Below are 12,494 nucleotides of genomic sequence, written 5' to 3'. Positions count from 1 at the left end.
TTTACTAGGGAATTACACCAGTTGTTTGTACACCGTTTAAAAACTGCCTCCAGGGGATTCACTAGTGGTCTAGTGATTAGGACTCTGCACTTAGCACTGTCAAGGGTGTGGGTTCAGTCCCTGGTTGGGGGTTGGGTGCAGCCAAAAAAAAAAAAGTGTCTCTACTTATCAATCACAGTAGGAAGAACATTCCCCATAAAGATTTTAGTCATAAGGCATTTTCTTAATCTCTCATGCTTCATTTAGGTCTTAACTTGGCTCTGTTTTTGCAGCTTTGGAGTCAGTAAATAAAGCCTGAAATGCTAAGACAAAACTAAGAGAATACATTAATGTATCTGTTGACTGTGGCTTAGGATATGCCCCACTCCCACCCAGCTTGGCTGTGTTGATCCAAAGAGGGAAGTCAAATCTGAAAATCACAATTGTCATTTTATTTAACATGTCAGGAGGCAGATGACCTGAACATCTATCTTACTTCATCCTAATAAAGTAGTTTGTTGGGAACTTGAATCATTGTTAGTCAGATGTATAAGATAAATTATGGTTAATCCCACTTTGCCCACATACATATTAGTTCCCTTATACCCAAACCATGTGAGGCACCATAAAACATCTCTTCCCAAAATCCAACAAAATAAATTATCCTAATTTTCAGTTACAACCTTTCATCTACTGTTTGAGGTATTCCTTAGTTATATCTGTTTAAGCAATACTATCTCTGCTTTTCTTGCTTAGATACTGCATATGTAGTTCACATTTAAGGTGTTCTGTTTTAAAATACTGGGCCAACACAAACTATTTTATGAAAAACCCCACTTTGTAATTTTACTATGTACCATTAGTGAACAGCAAATGTGATTTTGTCATACAAGTCAGTAATAACCTGGTGTTCTATTTTTTACAGTGTTTTCATGTAAAATTTTAAACTTCAGTGTACACTAGAATCTCTGGGCTTAATGAGGGCTTATTGCTGGTCCCATTTCCAGAGTTCCTGATGCAGGAAATCTGTGTTGATGGGGGCTTAGAATTTGTATTTCCAACCAGTTCCCAGGTGATGCTGGGGCTGCTGTGCCACAGACCACACTATGAGAAACTTCCAGTCTAAACCATTTTATCTTCAGAACAGCTCCACTGGGTAGTAGAGAGAATGCATATTAGTTCCCCATTTTATATCTAGAAAAAATGAGAGGCAAGTGACAAACTTGGTGTGTTATGGCTATTTTATGACTTCTTGTGATTATTTCAGTGTAATAAATGGGAGCGATGACTTTTGCAGACTTTGGCAAATATTCGCTTACTACCTCTTATATGCTGGCCATTAGATACATAATGAATACCAAAACAACATACTGCTGTCCTTTTAAGGTCTTACCAAGTGCTTTTGTGTGTGCTGGGTGGGGTTGGGGGAAGGTGGTGTAGGATGTAGTTGAAGATACAGGTGTGGAGCATATGATGTGAGAGTCATAGGCCATTGTGTCAAAGACTTGATTTGTTCTTAAGTGCCATGAGAATTTGCCAAAGAAGACTTAAGTATGGCAGTGTAATTGATATTTTGATAAGACCATTTGATGCTTTGTGAAGAGTGGGTTGAAATGGGATCAGGAGTATAGAGTCAGAGTGGCCATTTTAGAGGCTTGAGTAATCACTAAAGCAAGGTGATAAAAGTTTAAGACATGTTAACATTTGAGATGGGTGGAAATGGATAGTTCTGGTTTTTATTTGGAAATGAGTTGACCTATGAGTTTCCTGATAACAGGAAAACATCAAATACTCTGCCAACTTTTAATGTGTAAGGCTAGCTGATTAAGGTAGGGGCCATGGAGAAGCAGTTTAGGAGGGAACAGAATCAAGAATTTGAGGTATGTTAGATCTGTAAAGCTTGTTTGACAATAAGTGGGAATCAGAGCAACTCTTAAGTTTTGCACCAGAAGCCTTCAAACAGTATTAATGACAGGTGATAGGATAAGATCCTTGAGGTAAAGTATAGTATTTAGAGGAAGCAAGAAAGCTAGATTTGAGCCTTGGTACTCTCCTAAGTCAGAGGAAAGAAAATCAGCTGATCTCCTTTGCTAATGAGGTACTACAGGCCTATCAGAAGCCAAGTAGAGATGATCATTCTGTTGATTTTACCACAAATTAAATGAGCCAGTGTCCTTAAAACTTGGCAGTATAGAGGCCACTGTAAACCTGTTCAAAAACCTTTTTAGTGCATTGTGGGGGGTCATAAGTCAGATTGGTTTAGCATAAGGTAGACTGATAAGAACTTGGATCTGTTACCAGGTTTAAAAACTGTTACTGCCACTGTTTTTGAGGCTTTGTGCAAGTTTTGTAACATTTGTACCTCAGCTGCCTTATCTGTATATCATCTCATAAAGTTGTAAGGAGTAAGTAATAATTCACATTTTTAAGTACTCAGCATATAAGTGCTTAACAGATGTTTGTCATCCCTAGAGTGCTTAACAGATGTTTATCATTCCTAGAGTTAAAGGGTAAAGGTAAAGATAGGAAGAGAGGCAGCACGTGTAGATCCTTTAAATGTTTCACTGGAAGCCCAGAGGTTGGTTAGTGTGAGGCAAATGTGAGGTAAAGGGAGTTTGGTTCTTTGGTTTGTTATTAAAGCTGGGTACAGTATATTTGTAAACTGGAAGGTAACTTTGGGACAGAAGTATTTGAGAAGATAGGAGAAGATGAGTTGTTACACAGATGACTCAGAAAGTGGTACTTTCTCTGAACAGGAGGGAAGAGAATACAGGTGTCAAAGCAAGCAGATCTGAGAATTTGGTGGTAGGGAGAATAAAAGGAGTTCCTGTTTGGTTAACTGTATTTTCTCAGTGGAGTATCAGATGAAACTGGTTAGAATGAAAGAGGAGGGAATGTGCAAGATTGGAGATGAAAGGAAGTCTGTCATACTGAATAACTGAAGCATGCTTATAGGTCCCCAATAAACTATCTTAATGCTCTGGAATATTTCAGTAAAAATTCCTTTTCCCTCAACAGTCACCCCTCATTTCAGACATTCCTAAGATGTGTCCAGTTTGCACTGCATGCCCTGGGGGTGGCTTTTCTCTAATTATTTTTCTACCCTTAGAAGATCAGGAGAGACATTTATTCAGATATCCTGCGACATAAATGCGAATTTTGAGTGTGTGTTATTGAATGAAAGTTCTGTAAGAAAGTGCTAGTCGCTCAGTTGTGTCCAACTCTGCGACGTTATGGACTGTAACCCACCAAGCTCCTCTGTCCGTGGAATTCAGGCAAGAATTGGAGTGAGTTGTTTCCTTCTCCAGGGGATCTTCCTGACCCAGGGATCAAACCCGGGTGTCCTGCATTGCAGGCAGATTCTTTACCATATGAGCCACCAGGGAAGCCCTATAAAAGTTCTATATAATGCGATTAAGTACAGATGGTTGGAGGAGTGAACTCCAGGGCATGTCTGCTTTAGCTGGTTAGAGTTAATTAGCATAGGCAGCCAGGGAGTTCCTAGCAATGCTGCATCAGGAATCGTAGAACATAGAATCTTTTAGAAAATGTGTAAAACAGGAGAAAACACCGGAGACCAAACTAAAATACACTGAAGGTTAAACATTTACACAATGTTTAATATAAATGTTTTTATTAAGGAATAGTGACTGAAAACCATGATATAGTCTACTTTGTGGAGTTAAAAGAACTCAGATTTTGAGAGACAAACTTTTGTGACTGAGTTACTGGGTTAAAGCACTGTAAGATCCTTATATTTCAGGAAGATGCTAGATGTTTAAGTGTACACGCTGAAAACAACCAGGGTAGCCACTAAGAAAGGGAAGCGGGGGTGGCAGGGGGAGAGGAAAAACTAGAGGAAGATAATGGAGTAAGGAAAACACACACACACACACACAAAACCCAATCCAAAGAAAGGCAGGAATGTGAGGAGGAAACAACAAAAGCAAAATGGAAGGAAAGTAGAAACCACATAATGAATAGTGGAAATAAATCTAAGAAACAATCCAGTAAATGTAAAAGGCTCAACTTTTCAGTTAAAATTAAGGATCATGAAATAGGATTCTTTTTTAAAAGTAGCTATAGGCTATTTGCAAGGGAAATCTCTAAAAAGATAAGGACAGAAAAGTGAAAAATACAGAAAAAGATATATTAAGCACATGGGAAATGGCAACCCACTCCAATATTCTTGCCTGGAGAATCCCATGGACAGAGAAGCCTTCAGGCTACAGTCCATGGGCTCGAGTGGGACACGACTTAGAGACTAAACCACCAAACCACCATCCAAAAGAAAGCTGTTGTATTTAAATTCCAGACAAAATAGTCTTTAAGGAAAACATTACTAGAGATAAAGTCACCAGAGAAGGATAAACATTTCAGTTGACTAAGAAGATAAAATTCTAGTTTTGTATTTTGCTGAATAATATAGCCTGAGATTATTAATAAAGAACTACAGAGAGAAACTGACACATTCACCAGGTATTTTAAAACTATTAGCAAAGTCAATTCGAGAGAAACAATCATTGCTATTATTTTTTAAATCCCTTATGATCGAATGGCTAAAGGGATGGGAGATGGCCCAAACTGTGTCATGGCCTAGATCTGGCTCTTTCTACTCTAGGAATTATTTCCTCACCCATCAATTATGGATAACCATTCAAGCCTGGCCTTCTTGTAGTGTTAAGTGTAAGTTGGAAGGCTTTTGAGAATCCTTTTACCTGAAGTACTTTCAAGTAGGAATCTGCCCTCTAACTCTGGAGAGTGCCAAAAGCATGAATAGAGTGGGATGGGAAAGCACAGGGCACATTTCATTACCCTCAGGTCACTTTCTCCACTGCCCTTCGGGTATTTTTACATGCAATAAAAATACATCATCTTCTACAGTGTGATAGGGAAGCTAACAAGGTGTAAAGTAACCATTTCTAAACAAATACACTTTGTACAAATTCGGAATAAAATATGAAGGAGAATGGTTAGCAAATGTCAGAGTGATAATCCTGAAGAGCTGGGATTATGGATGGTTCGGGGTTTTTTTCCCTTCACCTTTTCTCTTTCCAGAAGTGTAGGTGTATTGTGTAATAAAAGTGAACAACAAAAGTCCACATACTGCATTCCTTGTATAATTCCTGCTTGGCTTAGTTGGAGTCCTACTGTAGTGAGTTTGGTAGAATTTAAGCTTTCAAATCTGACTACATAAATGAAAAAGACATATACTGTCCCTTTTCAACTTAAGTTTATAATATACATGATATATGCTCTTTCATTGTTCTCTACCACTGCAAAAGTATATGACAGAAGAGGTGGACCAGCCAACTGGGTAAGTTTTCCATGCAGGTAACCATAATGGAACTAGAGAGAAAGTTCAAAACCTGCTGTTGAAATTTTCAGTGACTGAGGACTGTGTTTATTTCCTAGATCTGCCATAGCAAAACACCACAAAACAGGCCACCAAGTATTTTGATAAGCCACCAAGTCTGGTATTTTGCTCTTCTCTCTTAGTTATGGAGGCTAGAAAGTCCAAAACCCACAGGTGTGATCAGCACCCTGCTCCCTCTGAAGGTTCTCGGGAAGAATCCTTCCCTACCTCACAGCTTTTGTAGCCCCAGGCATCCCTTGACTTGTAGTTGCATCACTCCAGTCTCTTCATATGATCCTATTCCCTTTGTCTCCTCTCTATATGACAGGAGTTACTAGATGTAGAGCCCACCCTCATCCAGTGTGATCCCAGCTTAGCTTGATGATATCTGCAAAAACCGTGTTCCTGTTTCCAAATAAAGTCTCATTCATAACTACTGGGGCTAGGACTTAAACATATCTTTTGGGGGGCTTCCCTGGTGGTCCAGTGGTTGGGAATTCATCTGCCAACACAGAGGACACAGGTGCTTTCCCTCGCCCAGGAAGATCCCACACTCTGCAGGGCAACTAAGCCCATGTGCCACAACTACTGAGCCCGTGCTCCTCAACAAAACAAGCCCCATGCACCACAAGAGAAACTAGAGAACTAGAGAAAAGTTGCTGCAACTAGAGAAAAGCCTGTGTGCATCAACAATGACCCAGTGCAGCCAAAATAAATATTTTTTAATTAAATAAAACCATATCTTTTGGAAAGGCATACTCTAACCCACAACCTGGAAACCAGTAAACCTGGTTGAAACAGTAGTTTCTATGAAAATGATCTTAGATACGTATGTCCTAAAACTACCAGCATGAGTTAGAGTAAGTCTAGCTGAAATGCAAGTTTCTTTTTTAAAAAACAAAAGCTTAGATCCATAAGGTTTTTTCAAAACTGTATTTCCAAAATGAGTTTTCAACAGGTTACAGTAGTTTGAAGTACAGGAGGGGATATAAGCATATGACATAGCTCTCACACTTAAAGACTTTTATTAATATATGAAAATTACTCAGCCATTAAAAAGGATACATTTGAATCAGTTCTAATGAGGTGGATGAAACTGGAGCCTATTATATAGAGTGAAGTAAGTCAGAAAGAAAAACACCAATACAGTGTACTTATGCATATATATGGAATTCATAAAGATGGTAATGATAACCCTATATGTGAGACAGCAAGAGAGACACAGGTGTATAGAACAGTCTATTGGACTCTGTGGGAGAAGGCAAGGGTGGGATGATCTGAGAGAAAAGCATAGAACCATGTATATTATCATATGTGAAACAGTCCACCAGTCCAGGTTCAATGCATGAGACGGGATGCTCAGGGCTGCTGCACTGGGATGACCCAGAGGGATGGGATGGGGATGGAGGTGGGAGGGGGTTTCAGGATGGGAAACACAGGTACATCCATGGCTGATTTATGTCAATGTATGGCAAAAACCACTACAATATTGTAAAGTAGCCTACAATTAAATTTTTAAAAATGAGGGATACAAATGTGTAGGTAGGTAATAAAAAAAATAGCACCCACCCTTTCTCTGGGCTCCATGGATGTGAAGCATGGGAAATACGCAACATCAACTCTAGAGGCCTAGAGAGGAAGAGAAATCCTTAGAAAAAGCATGGTTAAATTAAGGCAAAAAATGGAGGCAGAACCTTTAGAGTTGGGGTTTAACACATTTGCAGTGTTTGTGACACATCTGGCATTTCCAAGGGCAAAATGAAATATAAGCACAAGTAGAGCAGAGAGTGGGTTAGGATGTTTGACCAGTGGTTGCACTGACGGCCGAAAAGTAGGGCTGTCATCTACCCTTTGCAGACATCCATCTGTTTCACATGTAACCAGAATCACTAAAAAAAACTTTCTGGCTGCATCCAGTCTTAGTGGCAGTACATCAGATCTTTATTGCATCATGCACACAGACTGCGTAGCACGCGGCCTTGGTTGCTCTATGTCATGCGATTGGATCTTAGTTCCCTGACCAGGGATCAAACCTACATCCCCTGCATTGTGAGGCAGATTCTTCACTTCTGCACCACCAGGGAAGTCCCAACAAGAACCAGTTTTTATTCTCCCTAACTTCATTTAATGGAAACAGTTAAATGGTTGCCTGGGTTGCTGAGTGAATTGGGAAATGCCAGTCTGATACATAATCTAGCAAGGAGAATGCCAAAGAGCAAATTTTTTGAGATCATGGAGTGATGCAGAAAGTGGTCTTTGGATAAACATGCAGCCCCTAAAAATCTGAATGATAATTTTGGTTATCTCATTGTTGCCTGAAGAATAAATGTCTATCATTCTTCAGTTCCTGAACAGTCTGAACTTCTTACTGTATTATTCAAGGTCTTTCATATTTTGTTCACTTTCTACTTTTCAAGTTTAATCTATCACTAACTTAGAGCATATACTTTATATGTCAACTGAACATAGATTGCCTAATATTCCCAGGACTTGCTTTGCTCTTTTCCATGTTAGCAATGTTTCTCATGCCTTTTCCTGTTTTTGGAATGTCCACCCATTATAATTCTCAGTTACCAGCTATCAAAATGTATTCATCAAAGCCTGAGATCAGCTATAACTCTTCCATCAAGCCTTTCCTAGTCCTCTCCGCCTTTTTTCTCTCAGAAATCATAGGTTACCAGTAATTGAGTCTTCTATAATATGTCAAAATTCACATCAAGTTTACGAAGTGTAGATACTTATTTCCATCTTACAGTTGAGGAAACAATTTACATAGCTAGTAGTTAATCATTTTTATTTATTAATTTTTTATAGATGGAAAATAGAAATTTACATAGTTAGGAATTAACCGTTAGTTTTCAAACCATTATTGTAATAGTGCATCTTTAGAGATAAATTGGGAAGCTAAAGGCTATTTATTCCAATCCCTTTCTGAGTGAACAGAGGCCAATAAAACAAAGCAATTGGACTCAGCAACTATAATTAGCAAGATGGATCTGGCAGAGTACCAAATGAATTAATCCTAACAGCTTGATAAGGTTTGCAAAAAAAAATGACATTGAAATTATGAAAGAGGGACCTCCCTGGTGGTCCAGTGGCTACGATTCCACACTCCCAGTGCAGGGGGCCCGGGTTCAACCTGTGGTCAGGGAACTAGAACCCACATGCTGCAACTAAGAGTTCACAAGCTGAAGCTAAAGATCCACATGGTGCAATGAAGATCAAGGACCCTGAGTGCACCAACTAACAGCTAGAGCAGCCAAAGAAATACATTTTTAAACAAAGCATCCGGCAAGGTCTAAATCCACTTGCATTAGTACTTTTTTCCCCACCGAACTAGGAATCTAGGTATAGAAGACAGCATCTTCAAACTGTTTCATCAGACCACCCCCACCAAAACAAATACACTCTTCACATCATGCTTAATGGTAAAATATTGAATAATTTCCTCTTAAGATTGGGAGCAAGGCAACAATGCCCACTGTCATCACTTACGTTGAGCAATTATATTAGAGGTCTTAGCCATTGTAATAAAAGAAAAACAGAAATAAAAGGCATATAGATTAGAAGGAAAACTATCTTTTTGCAGAGATATTTGATTATTTACCTTATCTGTCAAACCAAAAAAAAAAAGAAAACAAGTTTGGTCATACACTTAAATATAAATGCCAAAACCAAAGAGTGATTATTGGCAAACGTAAGAGTTTTGAGATTTAGGGACAGGCAAATGTTTCTTAGATCACAGAAGACAAAAAACATTAAAGGTTAAAAGTGATAAAGAGTTCATCAAAATTAAAAACTTGTCACCAAAAGACATCTTTAGGAAAATAGGCAAGGAACAGACTAGGAGAAAATATTCACAAAACATATATTGATACATGACAAAGGACTGGTAAAGAGGATACATAAAGAACTCTACAACTCAATAATTTTTAAAAATCCAATAAAAAATGGTCAAAAGATTTGTATATTTTGTAAAAATATGCAAACAGCCAAAAATCTTATGAAAGAGAATGCAACATCATTAATTAGCAGGCAGATGCAAATTAAAACCACTAAAATGCCACTGCACACATACCAGAATGGTTAAAATTAAAAAGGCTAATAACTCCAAAAATTGGATTTTTGTATAACTGGTACTCTCAGATATTGTTGGTGTGGCTGTAAAATGGAGGAAGATCTGGAAAGTTTCTTATAAAACTAAATATACATCATTTTATGACTCAACAATGCCACTCCTGGCTCTTTACCCAAGAGTCTGAAAACGAGGGGCTTCCCAGGTGTCTCTAAGTGGTAAAGAATCTGCCTGCCAATGCAGAAGATGTAAGAGACGTGGGTTCGATCCCTGGGTCTGGAAGATCCCCCAGAGGAGAGCATGGCAACTCACTCTTGCCTAGAGAGTCTCATGGACAGAGGAGCCTAGTGGGATGTAGCCAGGGGTCCATGGGGTCGCAAAAGAGTTGGACACACTGAAGCGACTTAGCACACATGAATGAAAACCATAATCACAGACTTGTAAAAGAATGCTACTGAAGTTTTTAGCCAAAACAACCCAAGTATACATCTTTATGAGAACTCATAAACCATAGGTTGTGTGCTGTGCTTAGTTGCTCAGTCATGTCCGATTCTTTGCAACCCCATGGACTATATAGCTTGTCAGGCTCTTCTGTCCATGGGATTCTCCAGGCAAGAATACTGGAGTCGGTTGCCATGCCCTCCTCCGGGAGATCTTCTCAACCCAGGGATCGAACCCAAGTCTCCTGCACTGCAGGCGGATTCTTTACTATCTGAGCCACCAGGGAAGCCCATAGGTTAGTAAGTAATACAATAAAACACTACCCAGTGATAAAAAGGAATGAATTTCTGATAGCTCCAACAATATTTTATATATATATATATAAAATCTCAAAAACATGCTTATTGAAAGGACACTTACACAAACAAGTATATTTTGTGTGATTTCATTTATATGAAACTCTAAAGAGGCAAAATTAACCAGCTGTCCCCCTCTAAAAAAGAACGGTATTTGCCTCTGGATGGCTGGGTGTGAGTTTCTATGACATCTGAGACATGAAGGCAATTCTTAAGGAGATAGTAAACTTCTGTATCTTGATGAAAGTTTGGATTACATATACACATTGGTCAAAACCAAGAAAGTACACTCAAAAATTTCTGCATTTTTCTTGTATGTACATTGAAACAGCAAAGATTGAACTCATTATTATGCTTGCTAAAACATTTAGGAGATACTGTACTGATGTCTACAGTTCACTGTGAAGTGCATATAATAATTAGATGGATTAATGGGTGCATAGAGAAATGGACAGATATACGATAAAGCTAGTGTAATAAAATGTGAAGGATAGGATATAGGTGGTGAGCATATGTTCAGTGTAAAACTCTCTCAAGTTGGCTGTATGTTTGAAATTTCTCATTAAACTATTGGAAAACAAACAGATTTTTAAAAGTTATCTTTGAATGCCACCAGGCAAGATACAACTTTAGTTAGATTACTGCAATCCCAGTCAAGTGAGATCTTTCTTGCTCCTTATTTTCTCTTCCCCTGGTTCAATTCCAGGTGAGCCAGAGACCAGCTACAGAGAGGGATAAAGTAAAGGAGTCAAATAACAGACTGGTATATCAGAGAATAAACTAATTTTTTATTCTTTCCAAGTTGCAGAAGGTGGAAAGTTTTTGATTTAGAAGAACTATGAAGTAGTGACTTCTTCCCAGGAATATTTTAATTAGCAAAAATGATTATACTTACTGAGAGTGATCTCAGATTTATTATCTTACAGTGACTGAAGAAGTTAATCTGCCAAGATATCATCCGTACTCAGTTGTATCTGACTCTTTGTGACCCCATGGATTGTAGCCCTCCAGGCTCCTCTGTCCATGGAATTTTCCAGGCAAGAATAGTGGAGTGGGTTGCCACTTCCTACTCTAGGGGATCTTCCCTGACCCAGGGATCGAACCGGTGTCTCCTAAGTCTTCTGCATTGGCAGGCAGATTCTTTACCATTAGTGCCACCTAGGAACCCCAAGATTTCATCCAGGAGCAGAAAGAGAACACAGGTGTATTCACAGTGGTAGTTAATAAAATCTTTTGTTTGCAAGCAATGTGTGGCATCTTATTCAATTTACTGTATTTGTTATTAGTTGATAATGGAGTTTCTGGCTACACAATGCTATCATTTGGAAATTACAATAGTCTTACCACCTCCTTTTCAATTCTTACATCTGTAATTATTTTACTTACCTAATTGCCAATCACAATTCTGTAGGCTCAAATAAAAGCCAATATCAGATTCCCAGGCTTCCTAGGTGGCTCAGTGGTAAAGAATCTGCCTTCCAAACAGGAGACATGGGTTCAAACCCTGGTCAGACATAACAACTAAACAACAAATCAGATACCCAGCTAGTCACAGCCAGATACATTTTATGAGTTGCTCAATAGTCTGCTACCGTGCAACCCACTCCAGTACTCTTGCCGGGAAGGTCCCATGGATGGAGGAGCCTGGTAGGCTGCTGTCCATGGGATCGCTAGGAGTCGGACACGACTTCACTTTCACTTTTCACTTTCATGCATAGGAGAAGGAAATGACAACCCACTCCAGTATTCTTGCCCGGAGAATCCCAGGGACGGAGAGCCAGGTGGGCTGCCGTCTATGGGGTCGCACAGAGTCGGACACGACTGAAGCGACTTAGCAGCAGTAGCAGCATGCAACAGATACACAAGAGAACCACAAGTGTTCCATAACCATTATATAAATACCAACACATCTATAATAACTGACATATTCACAGTTACCTACTAGCTCATTCAGCCAACAAAACCACAAGCCTATGGCACCACATCATTCTCTACCTCATATAAGTAATTCCATAGTCAGAAAATACCCACAAACCACTTCTTGTTACTTCTCCAGTCACATAAAGTGCAAACACAACTCACACCTAATCCAAAAAAATAGACACACCAGAGTAAACACTACAGGGCAACATGCCTCCATCCACTGCCACAATCGTTGCAGAGTAGCTCAAGGTCAGACACATCAGGTCAGGCACAGGGAACCGCCCCTCCACACCACTAGTTGTGTGCTAGGTCCAGTTTCACACCCTAGGGTTTCCCCAGGGATAAAAACCCATCCTACTCACAA

This window comes from Oryx dammah, unplaced genomic scaffold (assembly GCF_014754425.2).
Source record: "Oryx dammah isolate SB20612 unplaced genomic scaffold, SCBI_Odam_1.1 HiC_scaffold_13, whole genome shotgun sequence".
Taxonomy (NCBI): domain Eukaryota; kingdom Metazoa; phylum Chordata; class Mammalia; order Artiodactyla; family Bovidae; genus Oryx; species Oryx dammah.
This window is presented reverse-complemented; position numbering follows the sequence as displayed.